We start from the raw sequence: 16373 nt of genomic DNA, 5'->3' as shown, positions 1-16373 counted from the left end.
AACTTGACAATATGACTACTCAGGATGTTGGCCGGGTGGTCGTTTGTGAACCGAGCGTACAATAGTGGGGTCAACAGATTATTCTGGGTGGTACCTGTGTTAAAGGTGCAGGTGAGGGTAGCACAGTTGTGCATGCTGCATATATGAAGTTTAAAATTATTATTATTATGACCAGCAGCGTTTTGTACATTTTTGCAATAGTAAACTTAGAACGAGGAGTAGGAGTCATCTGACTAAGGTCAGTGGGACAATAATGTTGAATACGAACTGAAATCTAGAAGCAACATTCTGACACAAATGTCCCTCTTTTAAAAATGTGTTGTGACCAGGTGCATGTTAGGTGTAATGACATACGTCATGGAGCCTTGTGTTATCAACCGTCAAAAGTCATAGAATCATAAACTAATTCGGCGTTTCGATCTGCACCCGGACCAGAGCCCTCCAGAACTCAGGATCCATGCAGCTATCCACACATCACTTCGCTTTGAAATCCAGTTTGCATGCATCATGAGCGCTAAAACAATCTCACGATATCTGACTGAAACAGTTTTTGAGGAACCAACGTCTTCTGCAAGCTTATTTGTAGCCTGTGACACATGAAATATATTCTTTGATATCAGTGTCTTCTCTTATTGTGGCGGCTTCCTTGATCATGTGCAAGTTAGTTCGCTCAAAACATACCTGAATGATTGAAGTGGATGCAATGATTCTGATGATTTTTTTTCTTCCGGTGCAGACACACATTATATTAAATTATGTTGCCTTGTTTTCCTGACAGAGTGCGAGCTGTGATTATCAAATCATGCAACTCCCGGGGTCACTCTATCCCTGGCGCACTGCGATCCACAAGGCATAGGGAACATGGAAGAGTGAGACATACGTTCACTACTTACATTTAGTTGGTCCTTATTTTATTATTTCTGAGAAGCAACATCGTGTTTCTGTGGGCATTTTGTTAATGAGCATACGGCTTATATCTGCAGCACATATGCCTGTGTTTCCCGACGATGCACACAGAGCAAACATAAATCGAGTCCTTTGCTCAGTAGCAGCAGTTCCTAACTGCAGTATATCCTATTTCTCACTAAATTCCGAACGCCCCTGGGTCATTTAATTTAGATTTCTCACGTTCTAGAAACAGAACTGAGAATATGCTTTGGAGGTTTATCATAATGACATTTCACGGAATTATTAAACATGGAAGCCTGTGCGCATTTCGCCAGAGATGCAACTTGTGGAAGCAAATGCAATTATCCTATCCGTATGCTCATTTTCGAACCGTCAAAATCAATGTATCCTAACCCAAAACCCAACTAAATCGCTTTCATACTTGTCAACATCCGTCTTACGCACAACTCCTGTAAAACATGACGACCAAATGGGAACATAGAAATAATGATTCAGTTTATTGTTATTATTATTTGTCTTTAATCCTAGTTTGCGTGCAGTAGACCATCTTCGATATCAGTGTCATTCTCGAGCTTCATAATTTTTAGCAGGAATTGAAATATCTAGTTCGAATTGTGACATAAAATCCTTAATTCCCCACGCTAACAACGTTCAAATCGTTTCTGCACTGCAGACATTTCAAAAATATAGCACTCAATGTCGTCTCTCTGTTTCTCAACGTCACGAGCTACCATAAAAAGATGAATTGCTAGGATCGATTCTGTGAATATTGCTGAACAGTTCTGATAAAGGAAACATCATTAATCTTACAGAAAATGCATGAGGTTTTTGTTGACTGGAAAGAAATAGGGAAGAAGAGAGCCCTAGAAGGTAGATAGGAGTAAAAGTACAACAAGGATGTTGAGAAATGAAGCCAGGTGGCGGTAAGAATGGAAGGGACATGAATTGTCTAGCAGGGACATCGTAGGTGGAGTAGGTAAAGTGCTGAAGTAAGTAGAAGAAAGTAGAGAGGAATAAGTATTTAACAGGGGTGGAACCTGAGAAGAGTGATAATGGAGAGGAGAAAGGTGATTGATGGAAGCCTGAAATGGGGAATGAATTTGAACAGAATAGACGTGCATTCCATCATTTTAGGTGCTATCGGAACCGAATGCGGGCAGTTGCTTCAGGATAGAAGAAGAGGGCATGGCGGACATGCTAGAAAGGATATGATAATGAACTTCTAATGGTTGGGATGCATTGGCATCTACCCTGTTGCAGACAGAACGAATTCACACAACAATATGGCCACACAATCTTCGTTTTGAGCATAGCGTACCAGAAACACAGCATATAGTGAATAACACAAAAGACATAGGGCGAGATTTAGACCATTTGGGCCTACAGAGTTCTATCCGCTATTTGATGATGGCTAATCGTTTTCTCCTTTCGATCCCAATCGCCTTTCTACTCCCCTTATCGCTTCTACCCTGACCAATCAATAATCAATCAACCTCTGTCATAAACATAGATGCAGATTTGGCCTAGGCAGCTGTGCGTTGCAAAGCATACCACAGTATCCCCACTCTTGGGCCAAAGATATCCATCCTCATCTCCGTTCAAAAAGGACGCCCATGTTTTTTTTTTTTTTAAGTATCTCTCTACTTTCTAAATTTGACAGATAATCTCCTTTTATTATCGAACCAAGCTCCCTGTGGGGAAGCCAATTCTGAATCCAGATTGCCAAGTTTCCCTCAACGCATGTCTTTGCTGCTGGGGATACATTTGTGAATCTTATCAAACTTTTATAATATAATCTATGTACACCGGATATTCCTCATACTTTCATGCATACAGCACACTGAAAAAAAAACTATTTGTGCATGTTTGATCTTCCAAAAGTCCATTCTTCTGCTGCACGGATCCAGCTTTTCCTGACAACGCAGATTTTACATTCCTTTCAACATCCTTCTAAGTCTTTCCTGCACATTCTGCACCCGACTACTTCCTTCCGAAATAAATCAAGAATAGAACTTCACGAATAATTTTTGATGCCGCCTTGTAGTTCCTGATCTCAGTATTCAATCCCGTGATGGCAAGCAAGGCATATGCCTTAATTTGAATCCATCCACATCTACAGCCACATCCAAGGAAACATGTACTTTTCCCCACAGGTCTCTGCTCTACAGAGTGCAACCTACCAGATCATGGGTAATTCCGAGCCAGGTATGCCCTCTTGAAATGCACTGCATCCCGCTTGTCTATATTGAAATCGAAATGCGTTTCTTTTCTGGCAGCAAAAGCAGGGAAGTGCCAGTTTCGGAAAAGCGAGGAAGAATGAACGAACAATAATTTCCACTTTAACACCGATTGCGTATGAAAAAAGCAACAATTAATCACAGCCCTCGGTTCAAGAATAGAACCAGCCAGCATCAACCAGTTGCTCCAAGGCTTCCATCACTTTGATGCCTTGTCCTATGAAGCACTTGAACTCCCTTTATTTGCGTCGCATCGGAATTGATATTGTGTACTGTATTTGCAGTATATCGTTTAGAAACATAGACAATACAGTCCCTTCGGCCCACAAAGCTGTGTCGAACATGTCCCTACCATAGAACTACCTAGGGCTTACCCATAGCCCTCAACATTTCGAAGCTCCATGAGTCTCTTCGTTTCCGCCTCCATAACCGCCGCCGCCGGCCCATTCCACTTACCCACCACTCTCTGCGGAAAAAAAATGTTCACCTGATAACTCCTCTGTACCCACTTCGAAGCACGTTAAAAAGATGCCCTCTCGTGCTAGCTATTTCAGCCCTGGGGAAGAGCCTCTGACTATCTACACGATCAATGTCTCTCATTATCTTTTACAACTCCATCAGGTCACCTCTCATCCTCCGTCGCACAAGGAGAAAGGGCCGAGTTCACTCAAACTATTCCCATAAGGGATTATCCCAATACAGGCAAAATCCCTGTAAATCTCCTCTGCACCCTTTCTGTAGTTTCTACGTCCTTCTTGTAGTGAGGCACCAGAATTTAGCACAGTACTCAAAGTGGGGTCTGACCAGGGTCCCTTATATTTGCAACATTTCCTCTCAGCTCTTAAACTCAGTCCCACGATTGATGAAGGCCATAAAGTCAACCTCTGTAGCAGCTTTGAGAGTCCTATGGACTCTGATCCCCAGAATGCTTTTAAACTTGCACACTTCCAAGAACTTACAATTAATGCTATATTCTACCATCATACTTGACCTACCAAAATGAACAATCTCACACTTACATGGTTTGAAGTCCACCTGCCACTTCTCAGCACAGTTTTGCATCCTATCAATGTCCCATTGGAATATCTGACAGCACTCCACACTATCCGCAACCTCCCCAACCTTTGTGTCATCAATAAATTTACTAACCCATTCTACCAGTTCCTCATCCAAGATAATCATAAAAGTCATAAAGAGTACGGGTCACGGAATAGATCCCTGACGCACACACTGGTCACTGGCTGCCATGCAGAATATGATCCGTCCACAACCACTCTTTGCCTTCTGTGGGAAAGACAGTTCTGGATCTACAAAGCCATGTACCCTTTGATCCGATACCTCTTTACGTTCTCAATAAGCCTTCGATGGAGTACCTTATTCCTTTGCTAAAATCTATATACGCTAATTCTACGGCTCTACCTTTATCATGTGTATAGTCACATCCTCAAATACTCCAATCAGGCTCGTAATGCACGACTGTCTTTGACAAAGCCATGCTGACTATTCCTAATCATATTATGCCTCTCCAAATATTCAAAAATCTTCCCTCTAGGCATCTTCTCCATCAACTTACCAACCACTGAATTAAGGTTCACTGGCCTATAATTTCTTGGGCTATCCCTATTCCCTGTGAGTAAAAAGTAAAAAAAAAATCCTGAACACCTCAGTCCTCTGGAGCCCCGTCCGCCCTCACTGAAGACGCATAGATCATTGTCAAAGGTTCAGCAATCTCCTCCCCCGCTTCCCACAAAAGACTGGGGTACATCCCGCCCGATCCTCTTCCTTAATATAAACAACCTCAAGCTTGTCAGTCCACAGCAAGTCATACTTAAAATAGCCGAGATCATTTTCCGTAGTGGATACTGAATCAAAACATTCATTAAGTAGCTCCCGCTACGTCTTCCGGCCCCATACGCTCTACTTCTCTGTCACACTTGATCGGTCCTATTCCCTCACGTCTTATTCTCTTGCCCTTCACATACTTGTAATACCTTGGGCCTGTCCTTAATCCTGTCCACCAATGTTCTCTCATGGCCCCTTCTGGCTTTCCTAATTTCATTCTTAAGTTCCTTCCTGCTAGCCTTCTTATCTTCCAGATTCCTAACTTTACCTAGTTTTTTGGAACATTCGTAAGCTCTTGTTTTCTTCGAACTAAATTTATAACAGCCTTTTCACACGACGGACCCTACCATCCATTCCATGTCTCATGGAATGTACCTACGTAGAACCCCACACAAATATCTCCTGAACATTTGCCACTTTTCTTCCATAATGTTCCCAGAGAACATCTGCTTCTAAGTTTCTGCCTGATAGATCACTTACTCCAATTAAACGGTTCCCTAACTTGTCTGTTCTAATTCCTCTGGTAAAGGAGATAGAATTGAGATCACTATCTCCAAAATGCTCTCACACAGAGAGACTTGTCACCGGACCAGTTTCAGTTCCGAATACGAGATCAAGTACAGCCTCTGTGGGCGTATCTACATATTTTGTCAAGAAACCTTCCTGAATACACCTAACAAATTTTACCCCATCTAAACCCCTCACTCTAGGAAGTTGCCAATCAATATTTGGGAAAGTAAAATCTCACACCACAACAACACTTTTATTATCACTGGATCTGTTTCCCTATCTGCTCCTTGATGTCCCCATCACTATTGGGTAGTCTATAAAAACACCCAGTAGAAATATTGACCCCTTCCTATTCCTAAATGCAACCCACAAAGACTACGTAGACAACCCCTCCTTGACTTCCTTTTCTGCAGCCGTGAAACTAGCTCAGATCGACAGTGCCACATACCCACTTCCTTTGCCCCCCCCGCTAGTCTTTCTGAAACGTTTAAAGTCTGGAACTTGAAGTAGCCATTTCTTACCCTGCACCATCCAGGTCTCTGTAATGGCCACAACATCATAGCACCAAGTACTGATGAACGTTCTAAGCTCATCCGCTTTATTCATTGGTCTCCTGGCATTAAAATGGACACATCTCAAACCATCGGACTGAGCACGCCCCTTCTCTACCAGCAGCTAATCCTCCCTTTCGCACTGTCTCTAAGCTTTCTCTATTTGAGAACCAACCTCTCTTTCCTCCGTCACTTCAGTTCCGTTGTCACAGCCCCCCCCCCGCACCCATTCTAGTTTATACTCTGAACAATTTCCTTTGCAAAACTTCCCGCGAGGATATTGGTGCCCTCGAATTCCAGTGCAACACGTCCTTTTTGTACAGGCCACACCTGCTCCAGAGGAGTTCCCAATGATCCAGAAATCTGAATGGCTGTTCCTTGCTCCAAACTGTCAGCCACGCATTTATACTCCACCTCATTCTATTCCTATATTCGCTGTCACGTGGTACTGGTAGTAATCCCGAGGTTGCTGCTTTTGAGGTCCTGCTTCTCAACTTCGTTCCTTACTGCCTGTAGTCTGTTAACAGGACCTCCTCCTTTTTCCTGCTTAAGTCGTTGGCACCAATATGTACCACGACGCCTGGCTGTTCTCCTTTCCACTTCGATATCGTGGACGCGATCAGAAACATCCCGGCCTGTGGCACCTGGGAGGCAAACTACCATCCGCGTTTCATTTCTGCGTCCACAGAATCGCTATTCTGACCCCCTAATTATAGAGGCCCTTATCAGTGCTGCAATCATCTTCCCTTCCCTACCCTTCTGAAACACAGGGTCAGATTTTTGCCAGGGGGCAACCACAACACTTCCCCAAGTTAGGACGGCCCCCCCCGCCATCCCCAGCAATATTCAGTCAAGAATTTTCATTTTTCAAGGATACCGCCACTGGGGTACTCTCTAGTACTTGCTCCTTGCACTTTCGTCTCCTGATAGCCCTCTTATCTGTCTCCTGTGGTCCCGGCGTGACTACTTGCCTATTAGTCCTCTTTATCACCTCCTGACTCTCCCTGACCGAACGAAGGCCATCGAACTGCGGCTCAAGTTTCCGAACGCGTTCCCTAAGGAGCTGCAGCTCGACACACCTGGTGCAGGTATGGGGGTCCGGGAGGCCGGGAGTCTCCTGGACCTCCGACATCTGACACCGAGTACAGATAACCGGTCTTACACACATTATGATTATTATTATTATGATTATGAGGAAACGCAGTCCCCTTTTATTGTCGTTTAGTAATGCATGCATTAAGAAATGATATTTCTTTTCCAGAATGATATTTCGAAAACACATGTCAAACCGACTTAAAAACTAACAAAACAACCCCAGACTTTTAACATATTATAACAACAGTGCAAAGCAATGCCGTAATTTGATCAGAACAGACAATTACACAGTAAAAATCTCGTAGTCTTTCGGAAGTCCCATCATCTCACGCAGACGTTAAACCTCCAGCGCCATCAACTTGCCGATGCAACATACCGGAATCATTCGACCACAGTCCGACTCCGAGTCCATCTGAAAACTCCGAGCCTCCGACAAGCTCTCCGACACCGATGCACCGACCAACAACTCTGCTGAGCGTTTCGACCCCGGCACGGCAACAGGCGATACGCAATGCCGAAGATTTGGGGCCTTCGTTTCCGGAGATTCTCGATCACACAGTAGCAGCGGCAGCGAAGCAGGCATTTCAGAAGTATCGCCAGATGTTTCTTTGTGCTTCTCACGGCTATGTCCATCAAATCCGGATTGTGCACGGCACCCCGATTTACACATATCGATATTCATTCGGAACGGCCATGCGCACTGTGTCGCGCCACCATCTTCTCTTTCTTCTCTCTCCCGTACGTGACGACACATAGTTTCTGTCGTCAGATAAACAGGTAAACTGCCGAGCCTCGACCCTTTATCGCCGAGGCTCCGTTGATCCAAAATATTCCTACTCTGGTTCCCACTACTCCGACGCCCGTTGCTCCAATCCCGCTCTGTAAAGCTGTTTAACTTTTAAACTCTTCCAGCTGTTCTCACTGGCCGTCATCCAAGAGCTTGCGCAGTCCTGCCCCGTTCTAACGCTGATGAAATAACCGTGACCTTTTCAACTCTGCTCGCTTTTAAACTCTTCCCGCGGCTGAAAACATATAACGCATCCGCTCTTCTGCAATTAATATATAGGGGGAGAATTAGGATTTGGAGGAGAATCGAGTCTGCAGCCGAATTTCATAATGGCTGATTGAATTTCCCTCTCAGCCCCAGTCTCCTTTCTTCTGCCCGTTTGCCTAAAATCATGATTAATTAATTATATGTAAATATTTTATCTTAAATATAAATACTGCCTTAGCCTCCACGGTTTCCAATGGCTAAGATTTATAGCAGCGTCATCACTTTCTGGCGAAAAAAAATCCTTCTCATCTTCTTTCTAAAAGTACATCCTTTATTTAGAGTTCATTCCTCTTGTCCGATATTCTTCCAGCAAGGCAAGCATCTCCCCCATACCCGCTTCATCAAGGTTTTCAACATTCCACTGATTTCAATGTGATCACACGTCTTTCTTTTGAATTCCTGTCACTAGAGACCCAGGATCATTAAACGGTCCTCATATGCCAAGACGTTCACACCTGGAGTGAGTTTCGAAAACACCGTTACAACACTTTCAGTTTCAGCACGTCCTTTCCTTTCTAAGATACGGGGCCCAAAGCTGCTCATAATGCTCCGTGACGCTTCATCAGTACCTAATAATATCTGAACATTACATTCTTGTTTTTTTATATTCTGTCTTGTTAAAACGAATGTGAATGTCGCATTTGACATAAAACCAAAAGACAAAGGAGCGGAAGTCGGCCATTCGGCCAGTCGAGTCTGCTCCGCCATTTTATCATGAGCTGATCCATTCTCCCATTTAGTCCCACTCCCCCGCCATCTCACCATAACCTTTGATACTCTGGCTACTCAGATACTTATCAATCTCTGCCTTTAAATACACCCAATCACTTGGCCTCCACTGCTGCCTGTGGCAACACATTCCATAGATTCACCACCCTCTGCCAAAAAAAAAATCTTTCCATTTCTGTTCTGAATAGGCGCCCTTCAATCCTTAAGTCATGCCCTCTCGTACTAGACTCCCCCATCATGGGAAACAACTTTGCCACATCCACTCTGTGCATGCCTTTCAACATTCCAAATGTTTCTATGAGGTCTCTCCTCATTCTTCTAAACTCTAAGGAATACAGTCCAAGAGCACACACACGTTCCTCATATGTTAACCTTCTCATTCCCGGAATCATTCTAGTGAATCTTCTCTGTACCCTCTCCAACGTAAAGGAGGAGAATTAGGATTAGGAGGAAAAATTGTTTTCCTTATCGCAAGCTTAACGTGCCTATTAACCTTCAGGGAATCTTGTACAAGCATTTCCTATTTCCTTTGTCCAAATATTTGATATGTATTGTCCTTCGATTTAGAAAATACTCAAACCAATTATTTCCTGATAGCTTACATTTATTTCCATCCGTCCCTTCGTTGCCTTTTCTGTTAATCTGCCTAAGTCCTTCTGCAGCCTATCTGCTTCCTGAAACTTGTCCGACTACCAATCTTCGTATCAGCTGCAAACGTTCCAGCAAAGACAACATTTCTATATTCCACGACATTATCACCAAACTTAAACATAATCGGTTCCAACACACTCCCCTGTTGAAGACCTCCAGTCAGCGACATTATTTTCGTCCTAATAGTCAGCCAACGTTTAAGCCATATTAAAATTTGCGAAGTAATCCCATGGGGTTGTAGCTGACAAAGCAGCCTCACGTGTGATGGCTTGCCACGTGCGTTCTGAAAGTTCGAAATAAACTAATTCGAGCGATTCTCCATTGCCTTTCCTGCTTGCTGTATATTCAAAGAGTACTAACAGATTTGTGAGAGAATAATTTCCCATCAGGAAGTCATGACTACCCTGCCGATTTTATCATGTGCCTCGGTACCACGAAATCATACCGTCAGCAATCAAATTCAACCTATTCCTAACGACAGAAGGCAGACTAGCAAGCCTGCAATTTCCATTACTCTGCCTCTCCCACTTCTTTTAGAGCGGAGTGACATTTTCAATTTTGCTGTCTTTCAGAACGATGAGAAAATATAGAGCTTCTTGAAATATCATAAATCATCACACCACAATCTCTTTAGTCACCAGTTTCAGAACACCCGGGTGTACAACATCTGGTCCATGTGACTTATCTCTCTTCAGAACTTTTAGTTTCCCAAATACTTTATTTCTTATAATGGTAACTTCATACCCTTTATTGCAGCTAGCGCAAGGAAATTGTACTATCCTGTTAATGTCTTCAACAGTGAAAACAGATGCAAATTATTCTTTTCAATATGTACGCCATTTCGTTTCACCTCTACAGCAACGCTTTTCCAGCGGTCCGGAGCTCTCTTTCACCTCCATCATCTCTACGAATGATCTGTTCCAATCAAATCTGTGCAACTCCGCCTTTGTTTCTCTCATGCCTCTATAATTCTCCTTACTCCATATAACCATATAACAATTACAGCACGGAAAAAGGCCATCTCGTCCCTTCTAGGACATGTCAAACCCTTACTCTCACTTAGTCCCACCGATCTGCACTCAGCCCATAACCTTCCATTCCTTTACTGTCCATATAGCTATCCAATTTTACTTTAAATGACAATATCGAACCTGCGTCTACCACTTCTGCTGGAAACTAGTTCCACACAGCTACCACTCTCTGAGTAAAGAAGTTCCACATCATGAAACACCTAAACATATGCCCCGTCACTCTCAACTCATGTCCTGTTGTTTGAATCTCCCCTACTCCCAACGGAAAAAGCCTTTCCACGTCAACTATATCTATACCCCTCAGAATTTTAAATGCCTCCATTAAGTCCCCCCTCAACCTTCTCCGCTTCAAAGAAGGAAAAAAAAAGAACAACTTGTTCTACCTTCCCCTGTAACTTAGGTGCTGAAATCCAGGTAACATTTTCGTACATCTTCTCTGTACTGTCTCTATTTTGTTGACATGTTTCCTACAATTCGGTGACAAGAACTGTACACAATACTCCAAATGGGGCCTTACCCATCGGTCCCCAACCTCCGGGCCGCGGACCAGTACCGAGCAACAGAGCATGCGCTACTGGACCGCGAGGAAATAATATCATTTGGCGATATGAGTCAGCCGCACCTTTCTTCATTCCATGTCACGCCCAGTGTGGAGCTTGAACGCATGCAAGGTCATTACCCGCGCGTCGTCCATTTCAGTGCGGGAAGGAGATCAACTCCTCGAGCTTACAAATGATGGCTGGCTGGAAAGTATTTTTGACATAATATCTGTGCCCGCATTCCGGATCAGGATGGCAAGGAAAACACCGCAAACGCTGTTTCAATTTCCAAGATATCACTGCAATAAATGCAACGAAAACTAAATTGCGGTATTGACGGGACATAAGGAACCCCGCTCGAGTATCGCTGTCTCCCATCACCCCTCGATAGGACCTTTTTGTTCCATGGAAACAAGCACAGGGCTTCCATTGATTCAGCGATATTGGTGTGTTGCAATGATTTTATATATTCATACGGGGAAAATACGTACAGTGTGTTTAATATCCAAACGTTACTTTAAATTTTATGATGCTATTGACTTATTTATATAACCATATAACAGTTACAGCACGGTAACAGACCATCTCGGTACTTATCGTCCGTGCCGAACTCTACTCTCACCTAGTCCCACCGACCTGCACTCAGCCCATAACCCTCCATTCCATCCCTGTCCATATACCTGTCCATTTTTTTCGTTAAATGATAATATCGAACCTGGTTCTGCCACTTCTACTGGAACTTCGTTCAACACTTACTTCAAGCACCCCGGCCTCCCCCATAATTGACTTATCACTATATTCATGCAAGGGAAATGTGCGCTGTGTGTTTAATATTAAATTCGTTAGATAAACCCATTTAGAAAAGAAATTGTGTATATTAGCCACCTATCACGTATATCCCAGTCGTGATTAGCGCAAGCACATCCCCCACCCCCCCCTCCACCGAACAGAATGGACAAAACCGATTTGCAGAGGAGAAAGAAAAAAAAAAATCGGCAGGCACACGCATGCGCACTGGTGCCCACGCAAGGCTTCATGGTAGTTGTGATCTTACTGGGTAAACACAACATATTGGACTGCTACTCTTGTGCGTTGGCAATCCTACCCCCCCCCCCCCCCACAAGGGTCGGCCGGTCCACAAGGATATTGTCAATATTAAACTGGTCTGCAGTGCAACAAAGTTTTGGACCCCTGGCCTTGCCTATGCCTTGTACAATTTTAACAATACATGCAACTCCTATACTCAATGCTCTGATTTTGCAAATGCCACCTTTCTTCACCACCCAATTCACATGAGATTCCACCAAGGAATTATGCACCACTATTCCTATATCCCTTTATTCTACTGCATTCTCCAATGACCTACCATTTACCATGCATGTCCTATTTTGATGAGTGTTTCCAAAAGGTAGTACCTCACATTTATCTGCAAAAAAATCCGTCTGCCATTTGGCAGCCCACTCTTCTAACTGGCCTAAATCTCTCTGCAAGCTTGGAAAACCTACTTCATTATCGACAACCTCACCTATCTTTCTATGATCTGCATACCTACTAATCCAAATTACCACCCCATCATCCATATCATTAAGATTGGACCCAGTACAGATCCCTGACACACACCACTAGTCACCGGCCTCCAATCTAACGAACAGTTATCCACTACTACATTTTGTTGTCTCCCATCCAGCCACTGTTGAATCCACTTTACTACTTCAATATTTATACCTAACGTTTGAACCTTCCTAACTAACCTTCCGTGGTGAACCTTTTCAAAGGCCTTACTGAAGTCCATATGGACAGCATCCACCACGTTACCCTCGTCAACTTTCCTAGTAACCTCTTCAAAAAGCGGGAGGAGAGAAAACAGCGTGCTGCGCGTGCGCAGCCCTCAGGTGAAACATGATATCGTATCCGTTAAACAGGGGCCGTGGACAATTTTAATTTGATGGAGAGGAACGGGATTGAACAGAGGAACAGCTGGAGAAAAAAAAAATCTGAAACGCTCGTTCGCTACTGTCGTTACTGTGCCGTCGGGAATCTTTCGGAGGCAAGGCGTCAAAATCCCCGGCTTTGCTTTCTGTTGGCGACCGAGAAGGAAGTCGAATCGTTCGGATAGAGATGGCGCTCAGTACTCGGTGTCGGAGAGCTGATCAGAGCTCGAAGTTTTCGGATGACTCACAGTCGGACCGTGGTCGGGAATGCCTGGGAGAGTTTTTCTTCCTTCTCCCGTCTGCCTGAGATGTGGGACATTTGAGAGACTTTGAACTTTTACTGTGGTCATGGACTTCTTCATCAAGTTATGGCATTGTTGCACTGTTGTAATGATATGTTGTTCTTTTGTGGTTTTGTTATTTTTTTTCCCTCTGTTTTGTGATATCAAACGGGGGAAATATTGTATCATTTCTTAATGCATGCCTAGGTGGATGACAATAAAAGAGGACTGCGTGTCTTCATAATCTAAACATTCAATAGGATTTGTCAAATATGAGTTTCCACGCACAAATCCCCGTTAACTATTCCTAATCAGACCCTGGATATGCAGATGATTATAAATACCATCTCTAAAAATACTTTCTAACAATTTACGCACCACTGACGTCAAATTCACATGCCGATTATTGCTAGGTTTACTCTTAGAACTCTTTTTAAACAATGGAACAACATGAGCGATATGCTAATCCTGCGGCACCATCCCCTTTTCTAATTACATTTGATATATTTCTGGCACAGCCTCTGCTATTTCTACACAAACTTCCCATAAGGTCCTAGGGAATATCCTGTTAGGACCCAGAGAATTAACATTTTTTATATTTCTTAAAAAACACCAGTACTTCCTATTCTTTAAGCATAATATTTTCCTTTACTTCCCTACTTGTTTCCCTTATCTTACCCAATTCAATATCCTTCTTCTTAGTGAATACCAAAATAATAAAAAAAAAGTTCAAAATCTCCCCCATCTCCTTTGGTTCCGCACATAGCTGTCCATTCTGATTCTCTAAGGGACCATTTTTATTCCTAACTATCCTTATGCTATTAATATAATTGTAGAAACCCCTTGGAATTATTTTCACCTTACTTGCCGAAGCAACCTCGTATCTTTTTTGAGTTTTTCTAATTTCTTTCTTAAGATTCCTTTCTTTCAATCTTCATATTCCTCGAGCACCTCATTTACTCCATACTGCCTATCCTATCAGTGCTTTAATTGGGATGCGCGGGGGAAGTGAGGATGGGTTGGCATTACTGGTCAGGGACACTATTACAGCAACGGAAAGGGGGAAAATGTAGCAGAATCCACTTTTGAGTCATTACAGATGGAATTCAGGAACAGGAAGGGAGAAGTTACTGTATTGGGGGTATTATATAGGCCCCCTGGTAGCAGCAGAGATACAGAGGAGTAGATTCGGAAGCAGATTTTGGAAAGGTGAAAAATAACAGGGTTGTTATCATGGATAACTTCATCATCCCTAATATTGATTGCACCTGATTAGTTCCAAGGGTTTAGATGGGGCAGAGTTTGTTAAGTGTGTCCTGGACGGATTCCTGTCACAGTATGTGCACAGGTCGGCTAGGGGGAATGCCATACCAGAACTAGTACTAGGTAATGAACCGGGTCAGGTCACAGATATCTAAGAGGGTGGGCATCTAGGGGACAGTGACCACCGCTCACTGGCCTTTAGCATTATTATGGAAAATGATAAAATCAGAGAGGACAGGACAATTTTTAATTGGGGAGGGAAAATTATGAGGCTATAAGGCTAGAACTTGCGCGTGGGAATTGGGATGCAGGGAAATTGACTATAGACATGTGGTCGATGGTTAGACAGCTGTTCCAGGATGTTAGGGATAATTTTGTCCCGGTGAGGAAGATAAAGAATGGTAGGGTGAAGGACACATAAGTGACAAGTGAGGTCGAAAATCTAGTCAGGTGAAAGAAGGCAGCATACATGAGGTTTAGGAAGCTACAAACAAATGGGTCTATTGAGGAATATATGGAAGCAAGAAAGGAGCTTAAGAAGGGCCTGAGAAGAGCAAGAAGGGGGCATGAGAAGACCTTGGCGAGTAAGGTAAAGGAAAACCCTAAGGCATCCTTCAATTATGTGAAGAAAAGAAAAAGAATGACAGGAGTTGAGCTAGGATAGATTAGAAATAAAGGTAGGAAGATGTGCCTGCAAGCTGTGGAAGTGAGCGAGGTCCTCAATGAATATTTCTCTTCGGTATTCACCAATGAGAGGGAACTTGATGTCGGCGAGGACAATATGAGTGAGGTTGAAGTTCTGGACTATGTTGATATTCAGGAAGAGGAGGTGTTGGAGTTGTTAAAATATATTGGGACGGATAGTAACCTGGGCTCTGACGGAAAATTCCCCAGGCTGCTGCATCAGGCGAGGGAAGAGATCGCTGAGCCTCTGGCAAGGAGCTTCATGTCCTATTTGTCCACGGGAATGGTAGCGGAGTATGGTAGGGAGGCGAATGTTGCCCCCTACTAAAAAAAAAAAAAAAAAAAATTGTAGGTATAGTCCGGATAATTATAGACCAGTGAGCCTTACGTCTGTGGTGGGAAAACTGTTGGAATATATTCTTAGAGGTAGGATCTATGGGCATTTAGAGAATCATGGTCTGATCAGGGACAGTCAGCATGGCTTTGTGAAGGCAGATTGAGTCTAACAATCCTGATAGATTTCTTTGAGGAGTTGACCAGGCATATATATGAGGGTAGTGCAGTGGATATGATCTATATAGATGTCAGTAAGGCATTTGACAAGGTTCCACACGGTAGGCTTATTCAGAAATTCAGAAGGCATGGGTTCCAGAGAAGGTTGGCCAGGTGTATTCGGAATTGGCTTGCCTGCAGAAGGCAGAGGATCGTGGTGGAGGGAGTACATTCAGATTGTAGTAATGTGACTAATGGTGTCCCACAAGGATCTGTTCTGGGACCACTACTTTTCGTGATTGTTATTAACGATCTGGATGTGGGTGTAGAAGAGTGGGTTGGCAAGATTGCAGACGACACAAAGGTTGGTGGTATTGTAAATAATGTAGAGGATTGTCGAAGATTTCAGAAAGACATTGATAGGATGCAGAAGTGGGCTGAGAAGTGGCAGATGGAGATCAACCCGGAGAAGTGTGAGGTGGTACACTTTGGAAGGACAAACTCCAAGGCAGAACACAATGTAAACGGTACGGTACTTGGAAGTGTGGAGGAGCAGAGGGATCTGGGGGTACAT

This window comes from Mobula birostris, chromosome 10, assembly GCF_030028105.1.
Source record: "Mobula birostris isolate sMobBir1 chromosome 10, sMobBir1.hap1, whole genome shotgun sequence".
Taxonomy (NCBI): domain Eukaryota; kingdom Metazoa; phylum Chordata; class Chondrichthyes; order Myliobatiformes; family Myliobatidae; genus Mobula; species Mobula birostris.
This window is presented reverse-complemented; position numbering follows the sequence as displayed.